Below are 17,508 nucleotides of genomic sequence, written 5' to 3'. Positions count from 1 at the left end.
TGGTGCCTCCCTGCTTGGTTATATGACCTAGTGATGGTGACTGTCTGCTCCTCTCCTGGAAACTTGTCACCCACCAGTCCCCATCAGCAGGATTGGCCAAGACCCTTGGGCTCTGCATCCATTCTAGTTAGACTGCTCTGGCTCCTAAGAAAATAGATGTGTCCTCCAGCCAGAACCTGTCTATTCCATCAAACATTTTTATCATTCTCTTCCCAGCAGGAGCCAAAGTAGTAGGGAAGCGCTGTGAGGCACCAGGGCCTGCATCTCAAAGAGACAAAGTGAGACATTTGAAGGGCATCTGCCTGGGGTAAGCCCACACCCTGGGGCATGTGATGGGCATTGGCAGGTCTCCCAGGAAAACCTGCCAAGAGGAAGCTTCGGTATCCAGCCAAGCCACCAGACTCTCTGTTTCCCAGCTTAGTACCAGGCTGCCTCCGCACCCCAAGGCCTCAGGGCACTGGCAATGGGGAGGAGCATGTCAGTAGTGGTGGTCTAGACATTTTCTTCTTTGCTGCCACCCAGATGAAGCTAAGCCTCAGGTACCTGCTGCTTCCCTCTGGGCTCCAGGCAGAGGAGATTTTGTTTAGCCAAGCAGGAAACACTGTTTGCCCATGAAAGGTGACTGTGGCTTGAATGAATGACTCTAGTACAAAGATAAGCTTAGGTGGTAGGTAGCATGGAAATGGTGACAGCTGGCTAAGGAAAGAGGGGAAGGAAGGCATTTATGCCTAGATAACAGGAGCCAGGAGGTGCTGGCCGGAGCACAGAGGCCAGGCTGGAATTTCTGCTGAAAGTAGGCCCCAGGTATAAAGGACTGGTCTGTATACAATAAACTATGTGTAACAATAAAGAAAAGAGTGTCTCCTGAGATTGGGGAGGGAGCTGGCTTAAAGACTTATTTATGCATATGAGAACTGGGCATAGGCCAAAGGGAGGCCTGTGAGAGGACTCACCAGAGACAGAGTGGGGAGCAGAACAGGTGCATTTACTGAAATACACTGCTGAGGGGAGCAGAAGGGAGACAGGAGAGGTCTGCTGTGCCATGTGGGTCAGCTGCGGTGGCTAGAGGTAGCTTGAAAGTGCTGAGCCTTTAATCCTTGTGCCATCAGGGAGCCCCCACTGCCCATTTCTTAATGTCTAAGTGGGCATCAAGGTCTTTCCTAGGCCCTTGTCCGGCTTTTCTGGCTTCTTTGTGCGTCTCTAACATCCCCTCCAATTTTAAGACTTCCCCCCAAAGAATAACCTTCTGACACAAGCTATGCAACCTCTGTCGACAGACAAGATATGGATGGAGGGGAAATGCTCTGAAAAATCAGACTTTCCACGCTAACTTATGTTATGAACTCCCTTTTCTGTATAATCGTAATATCAAAATATTCTAAACAACCTTCAGCTTACAATTGGATTGCCTCAGCCTCATAAGGCGCTACCTGGCCCTGACAAGCAAGCGCTGCAGTAGGGTGAGAAATTCCTCTTGAAGTCAAAAGTCATTAAACAACTGGCTGATGAATAAAAGCAAATGGCTGTTACTACAGTCTCTCTTACTGCCAGACAGAGGAAAATCCAAATCTTATCACTCTACTATCTCACATAGCCTTCTATTCAGTTTCTAAATAACCACTCTAGCTTTCTACTATCTAGTTTTTAGATATGGAAATTCACCCAAGTCACCTTTTCAGAGCTAATCAGGTTTTCTACCATGTAGACTTCAAGGAAACTCACTTAAACTTTCTAACAAATTTTCAAAGAACTTTATGGTAATTTGATTTACAAGAAATTTCCTCTTCCTGCCCTCACTTTACCCCCTAAGATGTCTCTGTGAAAATAAAATAGATAAGGTTTAAGGGACTTTATTTTGGTTAATCTTCACTGTGGTAAATATCGTAATATTAGTCTTAAACTTTGTGAATCTATGTGCCTGTTTTAACCTTGATAGATTGATTTTAAAAATGTTATAATCTCAATTAAAAGTTAAAACGACCCCAGACTATTCTTAGAAAAAAGGTGATGGTGATCTCAGCTCATTTCATATGCTAATGTCATCCCTCTGCCTGCTTGAAAGGCATAAAATAAACCTGCTGAAGGCAGAGCAGGAAGACTTGCACCCAACTCCCATTCCCATGTCTTCCTGGCACCCGCTCCCCTTTTCTCCCCTTTTACCCCCTTTTCTAGAAATCTACGCTCACGGACACCGCTCCCACTTTGAGACCCTCCCTGTTCTGTCCCCCAATAATCCATGAGTCTCCGACAACCTCCCCCACTTGCTCAACTCAGGAAGCCCCTGCCATGAGGGGCTCCCTCAGGCTGACCCAAGGCCAAACAATGAAAGGACCAGGCACTCTTCTTGGCATTGCTGGGTAAGAGAGGGGCAGGCCTGGGAGGTCCTAGTGTCACCTTCCAGAAATGGTGAGCAGGATTTGGAGCCTTTGACTGTCTCTGCTAAGTGAAAAGCCTGAGACCCAGGAAAGGAGAGGCCTGGGAGCTTGCCTGCACCTTCCCAGGGAGTCAAGTGCCCTGTGCCTGAGGCTATCACCCCTTTTCCTCTGAGCTGTTTCCACCCTGGCTCCCTTCATTCCGGTCCAGGCGGTGTTGCCGTGTTGGGGGCAGACGGTGCCAGGCCTGCTCTGGAGTGATGCCCCTTCCCAGCTGTGTCAGTGAGCATCAGGGAGGGGAAGGCCCGTTCCACCCTGGGCCTAACATTACCACCTAGCGGTCAGCAGTGGGCCCTAGACTTGGGTGGGTGGGGTCAAGGCCAACTTCTCCCACTGACTTTGCCTAGGGGAGGATGGAGTCGCCTTCCACTTCCCCCGCCCCCTCCATCCCCTTTGGGTGCTGCTGTCCCCTTCCCTCTTCCCAGTCTCACAAAGCCCACCGGTTTCTCATTCTCTCCAGGAAGGAGTCACATTTTATTCCCACTACCCCTCTCCTGGAGTGGTTCAGAGTGGGTGCCCGGGGTGGATGTTGCTGGGTGGGGAGGTGGCAAGGCGGCACGTTGGAGTCTGCTGATTGCCAGTGGTCTTGGGCTCCCAGCGTCACCATTGCTGTGTGTAATTCGTGGACTGAGAGGAGGTAGAGACCAGAGGCACAACAGATTAGTCAGCAGTTTCCGGCCGCAGGAACCCTCTTAAACCCTCCCCGGTCAGAGGGGCTAAAGCGAAAGCATCCTGGGGCTCCTCAGAGCACCCACTCGGGCCTCTTCTCCTTTGCCCCTGCCAGAAACCGCTCCACAGTTCCTACAGGTGTGTGTCATGTCTTCAAGCATCTCCCTCCTTTAAAAAAAAAAAAAAGGAGAACCTCCCTCCTGCGTTGCTGGCCTGCAGTGAGCCAGGCGCTGCCTAAGCTTTGGTGACAGGACTTACACTGCCACCTTCAGTCCTCGTGACACCACCAGTGGGGAGGCAGGAGTCTCACGAGGACGCCGATGCGGCTCAGAGATGAAAATAAATCAGGGCGTGGCGAGCCTGACAGGCCCCTGGCATCACTTCGGGTCTTGCTGTCCTCCTGAACCCCAGTTGCCTTTACCCCAACCTGCACTTCCAACAGCCCCTTTATTTTGCTGCTTTGGCACCTGACTCGCTCTCCAAGACTGTGAACCCCTCCACTCGTGCTTAGTAAGCAGGCCTGCCCTAGATATTGTTGGGGGGAACAAGGAAGGAAGGACAGACCATCCAGAAGGGATGAAATAACTGCAGCCCCACCCCGGGCCCGGAAGTGGCCCTGGCACCCCACTAGCACCCGCTCGACACAGCTGCGGTCTCCGGCGTCCACGCTGTCTCACCGTGAGTCGCGAGTACTTGTTTGGGCTCGGCTGGTGCGTGTTCGGGAAACCTGCTGAGGAAACAACACGTGTTACTCCTCTGACCATTTCTGAATGGACCCCTGCAGCACTGGTCTCTGATGTGTCGGGGTGGGGTGGGTGTTTGAGCAGCAGCCCCCTCCTGGGCCAGGCCACAGACTGAGCCCACTTGGAAAAGTCTCCACTAAGAAGCTGCCCTGCGTCTGAGACGTGTTGATAAGCCTCCTCGCCCACACTTTCACCCTCAGCCTGGAGGGAGAGCAGACCCCCTCTCATTCACCCTGTGCAGAGGTTGGCTGACTTCTTTGCAGCCTTGGGCTAGCGCAAACCCACCCAGAGGGAGAGACCCCTAAGCCAAGGCCGAGGTACCGGCAAGAGTCAGAGAAGGGGGTGCAGTGTGGGTTCTGGGCTTGAGGGGAGCATGGTGCTGTCTCCTCACCCCTTCCCATGTCCCAGATACCTGGTGTACCTGGGTCTGGAGGGATTCTCTTCACTTCTTGCCCTTGGTCTCTACAGCAGTTGGCTTGCTCGCTGGTCGGTTGTGTCTCTTCTGAGCCATGCTGGCTACCTGGTCTTTGGGAATCTGGTAGAACTTGCTTGAAGGTGCACGGAGGAAGTGGGCCTTGGGCATTTTGTTGGCTGGGCTGTGGCGGGGGCTGTGACCGTCCTGGTGGCTGTGAAGGCGGTTGCTGTCGTGGGGGCGGTGGCCGCAACTCCTGAAACTCAGGGGCTTTTTTTCTCATACTGGCTTCCTCCTCTTGGAGCTTCTTCCGCTCTTGGCAAGAGCCCTGGGAGAGTGGCAGCCTGCTCCTTCCCCACCCCACCCAGCCACCCTACCTGCCAGAGACGCCAAGGGGAGCCAGGCACTGGCCGAGAGGCTGGTGTGGCTGAGGATTTGTTTCTGGAGAAAGGCCGGGCTGGAGGCAGCCAGGCTGTGTCTCCCTCGGCCCCACAGCTGGGCGGGCTGGCTTTACAGTGCTGGAGGATCGAGAATAATCTCTTGCCAGCACTTTGACACATTGCTGTCCAGTAGACCTATGAATTTTAAATTTCTACCAGACACACCAGTAACAGTACAGTGAATAAAACTATGTTTAACCCCAGTGTATTTCAGACCCTAGAAAGTTGTCAACATGAAAATATTAATGAGATAGTTTACTTTCTGTGCTTTGGTATGAAAAAGTAATTCACAGGCCTCCCTGGTAGCACAGTTGTTGAGGACAGCACTGTCAGGCTACCAAAGCCACTGCAGCAAGGGTTTGATCCCCTTGGGGCCAGGGAGCTGACCCAGATGGCACAGCAGACCTCTGCCTAACCCGCTGCTCCCCTCAGCGGTGTATTTCAGTACATCTGCCTGTTCTGCTCCCCACTCTGTCTCTGATGAATAATCACTCCCCCCACCTCTGGCTTGTACCCCAGTTCTGTATGCATAAATAAATTAACCTTAAAAAAAAAGATAAAAAGTAATTCACATTCCCAAGTTATTCCAGACTTAAAAGTTTTCCAATAGGTCAATTAAGTTTTTTGTTTTAAATTTTATATTTAAAAGAAGCATATAAATTCCATTTTTTTCTATTTCAAAATTTATTTATGCATAAAAGAACAGGAGTAGAGGTCAGAGGTGGCAGGATGAGAGGATACAGCAGAGACAGAGTGGGGAGCAGAGCAAAGGGTCCTGCTGTGGGGAGCAGTGGGCAAGATAGGAGAGGCCTCTGCACCATGTGGTCCAACACCTGGCTCACAGCTTGGTAGTGTTCAGACGTTAAACCCTTGCGCCACTAGAGAGGCCCCAGTATATAAAATAAAATCTATATACTCAACCTCACTACTAAGAACTAGTCCTTGAAACCACCACACGGACTGGTGGCCACCCTGTTGACAGCGCAGCCTTAAAATCTCCCAGGCTGAACCCTCCACTCCTTACAGGGCCTCAGTCTAATACAACCAGAGCTGAGGCACCTGCCCAATCCCCAGTTTCTCTAAGAAGACACCCAAGAGCCCTGCTTTCTGCCACCCTCAGTCAGGCCACATTCACCCGACGACAGACAGCAGCCTGGGAGTCTCCTCTCTCCCCTGCCCTTCCTGACCTCGGAAGGACACTGATGAAGCAGGTCCCTCTCGCTCACCTGCTCTTGCCCATGCTCCTGCTGGGTCCTCAACCACCTCCTCCGGTCCAAAGCCATCTGCCTGCGCCGGGCCTCCCAGTGGTAGGCACTGGCCATGGTGGCCGGGGCAGCAGGAGGCCCCCAGCAGAGGGCAGGCACAGCCCAGCAGCCCACCACTGGCAGCACCACTTCTGTCTCCTCTCCCTCCAACCCGCTGCCTGAAACCAGAACCACCTCACAATGTAGCCACTACCAGGGCAACTGGGCAGGCCCCCCCACCTTGGGGAGAAGGGAGGTGCTCCTGCCACACCTCCCCGGCACCACTTTCACTCTGAGTCTCAATGGGCTCCAGGGACAGTACAGGGGTTGGCTAGCTCTTCTCTGGTTTCTTTCTGCCCCCCCCACCCCACCCCCACTTCCTGGGATTAAATATCTGCCTTTGGCCCTCACCAGAAAGGTCTCTGGAGTTTTTTTCCCCTCAGTCCTCTGGCTCCTAACCTATACTGAGTCAAGAGGAGAAAAAGTTCAAAATCAGCTAACCTTGCCAGGTGGCTTATTAGAGCAAAGTGGCTTATTAGAACAGGCCCTGATCCTGGGGATTTAGAATTCTGAGCTCAAGCCTAATGTCTACCTTCCTTCTGTCCCTGGATCCTACGTAACCTGTCTGGGCCTCAGTTTCCTTGCCTGTAGAAAGAGAAGGCTATCACGTGTTTCCCTCGTCACTGGGCTATACCAGGACCAGTGATGGATCAGTGAAAAGAAACTGTACAAGATGAAGTGGAGGGCCTCCTGGTGGCGCAGGGGTTAAAGTCTGAATGCTCTCAAGCTATCACCAGCCACTGTGGCCAGGGAGCTGACCCACAGGGCGCAGCAGACCTCTCCAGTCTCATCTGCTGCTCCCCTCAGCAGTGTATTTCAGCAGATCCACCTGTTCTGCCTCCCACTCTGTCTCTGGTAAGTCCTCTCACACACACCCCACCCCCACCAACTCTGGCCTATACCCCACTTCTTATATGTATAAATAGACAAATCTTTATATTTTTAAATTATTTATTTATGTACACAAAAACTGGGGTGTAGGCCAGACATGCAGGGGGTAGTAAGGGAGGAATGAGAGGATTCACCAGAGACAGAGTGGGGAGCAGAACAGGTAGATGTACTGAAATACACTGCTGAGGGGAGCAGCAGGCGAGACAGGAGAGGTCTGCTGTGCCATGTGGGTTGGGTCTCTGGCTGGGGATTGAACTCATGATGCAGTGGCTGCGGACCACTTGATAACACTGTCTTTAACTCCTGAGCCACCAGGGAGGACTCAAATAGAAAAATCTTAAAAAAAAAAAAAAGATAAAGTAGAAAACGGTTTGGCTATAGGTTACTAATATCCTCCCTGACATGCAACCCCGCTAGCAGGGTGGCCGAGAAGGGGCCCATTTCCTGCACCCCAGAAAGACTTCTAGGGGCAGCGACAGAGTAGGCTGTGGACCTCCCTCCTACACTTACACATCTTTCTCCAGATTATCAACCTTTCTGGAAGCAGCAGAACCTGGGTCCAGCTTCAGGCCTGGAAGCAGAGGGAGGGGATTGGTCAAGAAAAGCTCAAACCCAGCCCCAGTCTCCAACAGTGTGTGGCGGTGGGGGAATGAGCCTGCACGTTCAGGGAGCAGCCCAGAGCCAGAGAACAGCTTCCGGAGCCTCTGTCACTTCAGCAGCCAGGTGAGTCAGCCAGGCTGTGGAGCTGAATGCTCTCAGGTTTCATCTGGTCAGTGTCACCTACTGCCTGGGGAACTTGGACTGGGAGTGAGGAATTTGAGGAATCTCTAGCCTCTCCTGGGAAGGTTGCTGGAACAGAACAGCCCCATGGAATGCTGGGAAAGAGCTGCCCTCCCATCGGGCACTCAGCCATGGCTGGCTGTAGAGGCACCCCAGCTGTGCTGGGAGACCAGTGAGTCACTGGATCTCGCTGGATCCCTTTCCTCCTTGGTAAAAGGTGTGTGCCTTCTCTCTTCTAACAGCCAGGGGTGTGAGGGATAGGCCACCCCAAGACCTGATACTTTGCATGTGGATTATTGTCAGCTGAGGGAGGTCAACCAACACAGGCTCTTGATTGCTACTCCTTTAACTGCCTTACCCGGAATTAGGATTATCATCAGAAGTAAGTTTTCTATCTGAAGATCTAGATGGCAGGGAAACTTCATTACAGAGCACCTGCTCTCCACGGGTTCACGCTCTATGCGTGAGTTCCTTCTGTGACTGTGTGATTCCCAGGGAAAGGGAGGTGCCAGCTTCCCCGACCACCTAAAAAAGGGTGGCGCTGAGCAGCCAGGGGAAGCTAGAAAGGGTTTGGGAGAGAAGGTTGGGGCAGGCCATAAAGAGAAGACTTCAAGGAGCGTGTGGGGCAGCAAGACATGGAGGAAGCCACTGTAGGGAAAACCAGGCCCTTTTCCAAGCTCCTGTCGCTAACCTATTTGGCCTGCGCCTATTCGCCTATTCTTTCTTCCCTGCTGGGTTGTGTGGCCCAGGAGAGTGCCTGGGGCAGAGACTTATGCTGCCCATGTGCACTTAAGGGCTTTTGGGCTTGGAAGCCAAAGGGTATAGGGCATGCGCATATGTAAATACAGACACCTGTGCCCAGAGGTTGAGGCTTGAGAGAACCTCATCAGCGGAGTGGGGGTGGGGGGAGCCTGACTCCCAGGCTGTGGGCTCACTTGCTATCGCCCTGCCAGTTGTCTGTCCCCTGATTCAGACCTCAGGCCTGGATAGCTATACCGAGGGCTCCCAAATCCTCTTTCATCTTCGAGAACCAACAATGAACCCAGTGGGCCTGGGGTGATTGCCCAGCAACCACACTTGCTTCTTGGCCTTGGGCTTGTACCAGGGACCTGGGGGACATCAAAGGAGACTTGAGAGAGATGTGAGGGAGAGACCTGTGAGGAGGCTGACAATGGCAACTTTTGTCTCGGATTATATTTTGATTTTTCCCTTTTCTTTCCAGACTTGCCTGCCCCCTTCTGCCTCTTTCCTATGGTTCCACCAGAAACTGCCTTAGAATTGTGCCAAGCGGACCCTCCCTGATGGCATGAGGGGTTGCAGCCCAGCACTCTGAAGATATCCACAGCCCCTGCAGCACAGTTCGAACCCCAGCCAGGGAGCTGACCCACAGGGCGCAGCAGACCTCTCCTGTCTCCCCGATGTTCCCATCAGCAGTGTATTTCAGTCAATCTACCTGTTTTGCTCCCCACTTTGTCTCTGGTGAATCCTCTTAACCCCTTACCTCTGGCCCCTACCCCAGTTTTTGTAAGCATTGATAAATAAAAATGTTTTTAAAATGGTGGCAAGCTTTTAGGCCTTAGTGTCAGCCCTGTTTGGCTGGGCCTTTGCCCACAAGGGTGTGGGTAACTTGGGTGTTTCATGGGGAAACTATTTTAATGATTTTTTTCTTTTCTCTGTATTATACACTAATTGTATTAAAGTTCTTTTCTATTGAAGATCTTACACACTAAGAGTATGCTTTGTCTTTATGTGGTAAATGGCAGAACCCATTTAGTATAGGCAGGTTTAGGCATTCTGGGGTGCCCCTCATTCTTTTTTTTTAAGATTTATTTATGTATACAGAACTGAGGTGCAGGCCAGAGGTGCAGGGGTCGTGAGAGGATTCACCATAGCCAGAGTGGGCAGACTGAGAAAGTTCACTGCTGAGGGGAGCAGTGGGCAAAAAAGGAGAGGTCTGCTGTCCCATGTGGGTCACCTCGACGGTGGAGACCCAACTGGCACCTAAGTGGCTGTGGCCAGCTTCCCAGTGCTGCACTTCAACCCCCTGCGCCTCCAGGGAGGGCCCAGGTGCCCTCCCTGTGAATAGAACTGGGTTCTGCTGCCTGTCACTACCTATCAAAAAGCCAATAGGAATGGAATCTATAACACCTTTTATTTTTCCTAATTCTGGCCATTGACCTGAGAGAACAGGGGGCAGAGCACCTTGAAGAGTCTCCCATGGCCATTAGCCTGAGAGAAGGGAAGGATCATTCTGCTGTCTCAGCTCAGCCGGCCTTTTTTTTTTTTTTCAGCCGGCCTTTTTTTAACGGATTAAACAAAACAGCCATAAGCAAAGAGCCCATCAGAATAGCCTGTCATAATTGAATCAGTTTATCAGAACAGCCCAGTGGAGTTGATGTTTTTAGTCTGTCACATTCAGCACCCCCAGAGCTTGTCATCAGCTTACCAGTTATTTGACGCTGGTATATCCAATGGCATCAATGTCAGGCATCAAGCGAGCACCATCAGGGCAGGATTCTCAGTTTTGACGCAAGGGTTTTAGTTTAAAGAGATCGTTAGTCACATAACATGTACGTGCAGATTCCTGTATCGGGTATGGTGCCCGATGGAGGCGAAGAGTAGAAAATTTGGCCTGGCAGTGTCACGAAACCAGAAACATAGTTGTTGAACACAGTTGTTAAGCCAGCTACAGAAATGAAAAACCCATAGGTGCCAACTGTTGGGAACCAAAGATTTACTGACACGGAAGAATTGAGCCTTGCATCCAAGCTTGATATGGGACTAGCCAAAGGGGAGAACAAACCGACAGTCACCTGGGCCTAGCATCCGGGAGGTACAGGTGGGAGGAAGTGGGCCTAGCACCGGGGGACACAGCGATGAGTCACCTTTGGAATGTGAACCTACATCTATATAAAAGACCCCTTCCCCCTTATTGAGTGGGCAGTAGCTGCAGACCCCACCCTAGGGGCTCCGTCTTAGCTGCTGTCCGGGAGCAACAAACTCTGCTTGCTCAGCCTTTCTGCCTCCCGCCTTCCTTTCTTGCCGCTGGTCACAGAAGTTGGGACAAAACACCAACTGCTATACAAAGTACCCTGAGGTGCAGGCCACACAACAGCTAACAATTCTACAAAACAATGAACCCCTCCCAAAAAGGAGGGTGCCATTTTATTTTATTTATTTATGCTTACAGAACTGGGGTACAGGCCAGAGGAGTGGTGGGTGAGAAGATTCACCAGAGACAGAGTGGGGAGCAGAACAGGCTGATCGACAAAGTACACTGTTGAGGGGAGCAGCAGGGGTCAGCTCCCTGGCAGGGGATTGAACTCCTGCTGCAGTGGCTTCATAATGCAGTGCTTTAACTCGCTCACCACCAGGGAGAGCCCGAGGACAGTGAAATTTCTGAACTAGCAAGAGGCAAGGCTGCTACCTGCCTGACTAAGCAGGTGTTTCTTTTCCCTTTGCAACACAAGACAGGCTGCTGTCTTCCCCAAACTGCCCACCTGTGTGTGTGTGTGTGTGTGTGTGTGTGTGTGTGTGCTGGTCTGTTTCTCAGCAAGCCAGTCCCTTTCAGGGCAGCTTTCTGCTCACTTGTGTCATGCAAGGGTCCTTTATTCTCTCTCCCTTTTGATTGTAAACCTACCTTTTTGGATGTAACTAATGTTTCTGCCTTGTGGAGAAACTCACTTTGCATTGCTGAAAGGGGAGCTCTGGTGGAAGTTTCCCTAGAGGTAACCCAAGGACCCCGCCCGCTCTCTGAACCCAACACCATCTCTGAATCAACATCAGTGTTGTGTGCAACAATGATACTGTAATTTTAGGCTTTCAGTCCAGTCTCCCAGCCACGAATTGATCCCAGGCTGTGGCGACAATGCTGAGTCCCAGCCACTAGTCCCTCATGAGTTGTTTTCAAGCTGCATCAGGAACTTCACTGCTGCGCAGGCAAGATAGAAATAAGAGAGATAGAAATAAGAAAAAGTGTGTTAAGGAGAAAAGGAAGAGAAATAAAGTGGGACTCCCAGGCCGGTGGAACCAGGCCAAGGAGGGGCAAGGGAATCGAAATAGAGTTGTTCCTCAGAGAATATAGACCTTCTCTCCCTAATTATTTTATTTTTTTAAAGAAGATTTATTTATTTATACATACAAGGACTAGGGTACAGACCAGAGGTGCAGGGGAGGGGGGGAAGTGAGAGGATTCACCAGAGACAGAGCGGGGAGCAGACAGGCAGATCCACAGAAATGCACTGCTGAGGGGGGGGGGCAGCGGGACAGACAGGAGAGGCCTGCTGTGCCTTGGGGGTCCCCAACCCTGGTTGGGGATAGCTTCTTAGTGCTGCACCTTAACCCCTTGTGCACCAGGGAGGCCCCATGTATATTTTCTTACTAAACTTTGTTAGATAAAGTTTTGTCATAATAAAACAAAAAACAGATTAAATTGAGGCTTGTCATCAGACATCTTCACAGCACGTTTATCTTGTTATAAATGAATTCTGAAAATATTTCCATGATAAGAGGAAGAGAAAGGCATTCTCCTGTCTCAATGATGAAATGGCCAGTGGAGGAAGTGAGTTCTTATTTGTACCTCCTCCCTCTTCCCCTTTACTCTCCCAGCCTAGGAAGGCCAGTAAAATGTAGTGGCAAGACACAGTGTGGTGAGACTGGAGGCGCAGGAGGCCAGAGACAGTGGAAAGCAGAAAAGGCAGATGCAGAGAAATACACAGCAAGGGGTGGGGGGGCGGCCCAGGAGGGAGATGTCTGCATGAAGAATTGGGGTCCCTTTTTTTGGGGGGGGTAAAGTAGCACTGACAAGACTTTTTAAATATATATAATAGTTTCTTTTTACATCATTTTGTGCCTTTTTCCATCTCAGGTACAATCCCCTTGGGTTTCCCATCCCCAAATCACCAGTGTGCCATCACCATAGCCCAGTGCATTTCCCTCCCCCCACTGTTTTTGATTCCATTCCCCACTCCACTGGGGCTCCCCTTTATAAACTGTTTTCATGAGTTTTTCCTGACTGGAGGAGTAGGTTAGGGTTAGTTATTGGCTGGGAGGTCAGGTCTTGGGTGTTGTCCTTTAACACACAATGTGTCCTGGCCCTACTTCCTCATTCATGGTCATAGGTAGCCAGCCTTGCAGTCCCGTTCCTATAGCAACTTTACCAGTTCACTTGATCTATTCAAGCTGCCCAAAGCTCCTCTGGGCAAGGAGTGGGGGCATTTTAACCCTATTAAATAATACCCTGACATAAAAGAAGGTGCTTTCAGGCATCACTCCTAGTTTCTCACTGGAAAAGTTCCTCTGAATGTGTAGTGCTCTGGAACCACGAAGAAGCTACAGTGATCTCTTGGGCTCAACCCAGCGCTGAGTTGCTTCTGCAACTGCCTTGTGCCATTGATGATCCTCCTCTTCCTTTGAGAGAGCAAGAGAGAAAGGAAGTCCTTTCTTCACTAAAAAACAAAAACAAACAAAAAACCCACAGTGGTGGTCTAGGGGTTAAGTCTCAGCCCTATCACCATTAAGTCCTGAGTTCCATCCCCAGCCAGGGAGGTGACCTACACACAGCAGACCTCTCCTGTCTCCCCCGCTGCTCCCCTCAGCAGTGCATTTCAGTAGATCTGCCTGTTCTGCTCCCCACTCTGCTCTGGTAAATCCTCTCACTGCCTGCACTTCTGGTCTACCCCTTGGTTATTCTATGGGACAAAAATAAGCAAAACAAAAAAGCCAGGGTTCAGATGGGGAGATTGAGAAGCTGGAGGTCAACTGGGCTGAATTTGGGAAAATTTTTCCAACCCTCTGAGCCAGTCCTCCTGCCAGAAAAAGGCTTTTCAGGGTAAGTCTGATGACAATATACTGTCCCCCTTCCCTGGCCGCTCCCCCATCTCTCTTTCTGAGTCTCCCCAGTGCATACCACCTCTCCCAAGCCTCCTCCTCTGACGGCCAACTTCCCTCCAATATGTCACATATCAATCATTATCCTCTCAAGCCCCACACCCCTGGCCTGTACCCCAGTTCTTGTATGCATAAATAAATCTTTAAAGGTTCACTAGAGACAGAGTGGGGAGCAGAACAGGCAGGTCAACTGAAATACACTGCTGAGGGGAATAATTGGTGAGACAGGAGAGGGCTGCTGTACCATGTGGGTCACCTCCCTGGCCAGGGATTGAACTCATTCTGTAGTGGCTGTAGATAGCTTCATAGTGCTGCGTTTTAACCCCTTGTACCACGAGGGAGGCCCCAAATAAATAAATCTTCAAAAAAGAAATAATACCTCCATCCTAGAGAAGGTGTGTGGTGATTAAGGGAAATAATGTAAATCACGCAGAGTTCATCAACACATTTTTATGCTGTAGTGATGGAGGCTGAGAGGAGAAACTTTAGGATGGAGGTGTCATAAGACCAGATATGGTAGGTGGGGGTAGAAATAATTAACATAGTTATTAAACCAGCTATAGGAATGAAAAGTCTCTGGGTGCCAGCAGCTACTGCAAGTAGACTATATAGAAAGCATCAGAGGTGCAGGCCAGAGGTGGGGCCATGAAGATTGAGCGCTGTTGTAGAGAATCACTGATCCTTATAAGTCAACTGAGTTATACCCTAAGAGTGATTAACAGTAGATAGCAATTCCACATAGGAATGAACCCCTCCCCAAAAGAACACTGGGTCAGTACAATTTCTGCACTGGCAAAATTGCAGCTTTCCTGCCCGCCTGTGACTATGTAGGTACCTCTCTCTCTCTCCTTTACCTAACAAACCTGTCCTTTTAAGATGTAACCTTCACCTACCAATGTCTGTGCAAACATGTTTTTCCATCCTGGTAAGTTGCCATGTACTGCTGAAAGGGGAAGGCTGCAGAAACTTTCTGAGAGGTAACTCAAGGGTCCATCCACTGAGCAGCCTAAAACCTCATCAAAACAGCAATAGTATCACAAACTTCAAATGTCCTCATGGTTCTCCCTAGAGACCTAAGGGTTAAGTCTCAATGCTGTCACCTCTATGGCCTGAGTTTGATCCTTGGCCAGGGAACTGACCCACATGGCACAGCAGACCCCTCCTGTCTCCCCCACTATCCACCTCAGCATGTATTAAAAATCCTCCTGGGCCCTCCCTGGTGGCTCAGCGGGTTAAAGCACAGCACAAAGAAGCGTAAGCCACTTCCGCATGAGTTCAATCTCCGCCTGCCCTAAAGGAGATCCACATGGCGAGGCAGACCTCTCCTGACCTGCCCGCTGCTCCCCTCAGCAGTGTACTTCGTCGATCTGCCTGTTCTGCTCCCCACTCTGTCCCTGGTGAATCCTCTCACCCTCCGCATCTCTGGCCTTGTACCCTAGTTCTGTACGAATAAATAAATCTTTAAAAAAAAAAAAAATCCTGTTCTGTTCCCTGCCCTGTCTCTGTGAATCCTTTCACCCCCAGCACTTCTGGCCTGCATCTCAGTCTTCTGTACAAAAATATGTATGTATTTTTTAAAAAAGATTTATTTATTTATTCATACAGAACTGGGGTACAGGCCAGAGATGTGGAGGGTGAGAGGATTCACCAGAGACAGAGTGGGGAGCAGAACAGGCAGATGATCAAGGTACACTGCTGAGGGGAGCAGCGGGTGGGTCAGGAGAGGTCTGCCTCGCCATGTGGTCACCTCCGGGGCAGGCGGGAATCGAACTCATGCGGAAGTGGCTTTAGCTTCTCAGGGCAGTGCTTTAACCCGCTGCGCCACCAGGAAGGGCCAATATATATGTATTTTTAAAAAACAATGTCCTCGATTAAGAGACACACCTTTATTTTGTGACCCTCTAAGAAAGGAAGACTACCACTGCTGTGTAAACAGTGACATTGCTTTCTCGTGGAGTGGAACAGAAATTGCATCCCGGCATCGGGGATATTGAAATATGAACAAAATTTGCATCTGGGAATAGATAAAGTGACTCTCCATCATAGTCTGAGAGGCTGTAATCTGGAAACCTGGACTCTAGGTCCTGGTCTGTCGGACATTTGGATGACCTCGAGTTTTCCTTCTCTGGGAGAGTTTCCTAGTAGGTCAGGTTGAAATGGGAAATATCAGACTGACTTGCTGATCAGTTAAAGTCGGGACAGAACAGGTAAACTAAAAGTTCCAGAAAACGGCTGATACTGTTGTCATGGCCACACACACCCTGATTCATGCTGCCCAGATGCTCCTTGTTTGAGTCAAATACTCTGTAACCCAGCTGCACCTGTCTCAGACTCTGGAGAGCGGCTCCTCTAAGCCCACCGGCGAAAAGCCCGCGGCTGTACAGCAAGAACGTCCCTCCTCCTCTCTGAGTGATGATCCCCTGACGCAATTCTGCCTTGGCAAGGTAAGCACAACACGGGGACACCCTGGCTGCTGGGAGGCGGGACCCCAGAGCCTGCCGCTCCCCGCAGCCCCCAGCCGGCTCTTCAACTGCAAAGATGGAGTCACACCTGGTCTGCACTGGTGGCACAGCGCCCCTAGGGGTGGTGAGGCGCAGGTAAGGGCGCAGGCCCGACCCCCACGCGCATCGGGGCGGCCTGCGGGGGCCAGACCTCCCACACCCTGTCCTCAGCAACCACCTTCAACTTCTGGAATTCGCTGACTCGGCCCCCGAAGGTATGAGTTAGCTGGAATCTCCTGTGGAAGCTCAGTTTTCTGTAGGCAATGGGCATCAAAATCCCTGACCCGCTTTACTCACAGGGTGGGTGGGCGTAAATAGCCCCAGGTGAGAAAGCTAGAAGGTTTAGGAAGAGGCCCTCAAAGCAATGCTGAGGAAGGAGAAAGAAAGCAAGCTCAGGATGTGGGAAGGTCACCCTCAGCCTCAGCTGTACAGTAGCATGAATAAGTCGTTTGCTGTTGTTGAAAGACCATGAAGAAAAGACCGACCACGGCTGCTCACAGCGGGGGCCTAGGTGGTGGGCCGCTGTGGGAAGCCCTAGTCTGGGGCCCTGCTGTGCACAGCCCAGCCGGCTGGACTGCAGATTTGCCGCCAGCACCCCCGGCTGTCCCGGCCTAGGATCCGGCTCCCACAGCAGTGCCCAATACACTTTCCTGTGTAATTCTCGGGAGTCAGACAACATCTTGGGGTTCCAGCCCAGTAGCAACACTGCCAGAAATACCGTGTCCCAGTCCCAAACCTCTGTTAACAAGGAATCCATTCTTTTCCATGCCTCCGAACAAATTCATTTCATAATTCCTGTGACACAGCATCTTTGTCCCTTTACTATCGCATCCACCGCGCGCTCCCATCCCACAGTCTCCTGGGGCCTTGCGGTCTCTGACAAGTGTAAGAGGAAAAAAGAAAGAAGGAAAGAAAGAAAAACCTTAGCTCAAGCGTTAAGAGTGCCCTCCTTATTCTTGAGTCTAGACTGCTTGGTAAACTCTCCCCAGCCATTCAGGGGCGGCGCGGAGGCGGGGACGCGGCGCCTTGGCCACGCCCCCGCGGCGGGAGTGGGCGGGGCATGTAAATTACACAGGCGTCTGAGCCCCAGAACTCCCAAGTCACCGTCCCGCAGACAATTCCCTTTCAAGTGCGAGGCGCGAGCCGGTGCGCGGGGGTGCGGTGTCCGGCGACTCCCGAGGTGGGGGTCGACGGGGCCGAGGAGGGGAGAGCCGGAGGGAGGGCGCGCGACGGGTCACCGTGAGCTGAAGGTGGGTGAGGCGAGGGGGGTGCGGCGGAGGCAGCGCAGGCTCGGCATCGCTTCTCGGCCTTTTGGCTAAGATCAAGTGTAGTATCTGTTCTTATCAGTTTAATATCTGATACGTCCTCTATCCGAGGACAATATATTAAACGGATTTTTGGAAGCAGGAGTTGGAATAGGAGCTTGCTCCGTCCACTCCACGCATCG

This window comes from Condylura cristata, unplaced genomic scaffold, assembly GCF_000260355.1.
Source record: "Condylura cristata isolate star-nosed mole 26May11 unplaced genomic scaffold, ConCri1.0 scaffold00017, whole genome shotgun sequence".
NCBI lineage: Eukaryota > Metazoa > Chordata > Mammalia > Eulipotyphla > Talpidae > Condylura > Condylura cristata.
This window is presented reverse-complemented; position numbering follows the sequence as displayed.